This window comes from Crocuta crocuta, unplaced genomic scaffold, assembly GCF_008692635.1.
Source record: "Crocuta crocuta isolate KB4526 unplaced genomic scaffold, BGI_CrCroc_1.0 scaffold779, whole genome shotgun sequence".
Lineage (NCBI taxonomy): Eukaryota > Metazoa > Chordata > Mammalia > Carnivora > Hyaenidae > Crocuta > Crocuta crocuta.
Window position 1 is genome coordinate 220,782 of NW_027531185.1, and position 1,220 is coordinate 222,001.

Below are 1,220 nucleotides of genomic sequence, written 5' to 3' on the forward strand. Positions count from 1 at the left end.
ACCATGCCTGCTGTGTTTGCAATCCAGTGGGAAGACAAAAGAGAAGGAGACCCAGGAGCCTGGGAGCCAAAAGGAGTGAGGTTGGGGTGGGACTGAGGCAGCCCCACTCCTAGAGTGAGTCGGGGTCTCTAAGTGACCAAGAATTCCACCTATGCCAGGTGGAACTGAAATGATGTTGTCCCACGCAGGTTCAAACAGTCCCCTAGGATTTCGTGATACATTAATTAATTCAACAAATATGTATTGGTCCCTTTACAATGTAGAAAGTGCTGTATGAGATAATCCACAGCCAGTGGAGTTTCTCTTCTGCCTCAGCAACAGGACTTTTGAGTGGAGAATATGTGCCTTCAATGAGCAAATGGGGAACTTGAAGGCCAGATGAGGTGGATTTTTACAAGGGTGGTCCACAGAATGACCAGGCAATATTGGCATCTCTATTTGCAGGCAACTGTTCTGGCCTCTCCACCCCTTCCCTCCTTTCCCTGGAGTAGTCCCTGGGGGAAGTTCAACAAGTCAGCCAAATGTTCCAGATGTACACGGCTGCAACTGCAGCATCTTCAACAGCTGAACCAAAGAGAAAAGGGGTCAGAGCAAAAACAAAAAAAAAAAAAACAAAAAAAAAAAGGCAAATGTCAGAACAATAGACCCTGAACTGAAGGATGGAAAGGATTAGTTGAGTCAAAATGGACAAGTTACTAGTCTGAGATTATGAGATTATGGAGAGCTAAATGACTATAGCAGGGGGAAATGTATGCTTCTTGGTCACTATATACTCTTATTCCCATGTTATGAACAATTAGCAGTTTTACTGATTTTTCAAGGGTAGGCCTCAGACCTCAGCTGATGGGAAAGAAGAAAAATAAGGAGATATAGAAAAGAAGGCAAAAGAAGAGGAACAATGAAACAAAAGCAAAGCATATAGTGGAAAGGTCAGTCCGAAAAGCACAGAGTTCATAAACCTTAAATATATTAGCCACAGCCACGTTTTCTTCCAGACACTTTGTGAATGATCTCAGGGCTTCAGAAAGATCTATTTGCCCCTTCATGGCCCTTACTCATGATGCATAAAGGTTGCAAAGAATATCATCATCAGATGATAAGAAGATATTAAAAAGGGCACTTAATAGCTAAGCTAATCTCAAGTCCTGCTTGTTCTGTCTAGGGATTCTAGATGCCAGGGGAACTACTGGGATGATTTGAAAGAATGTTAGACTAGGAGT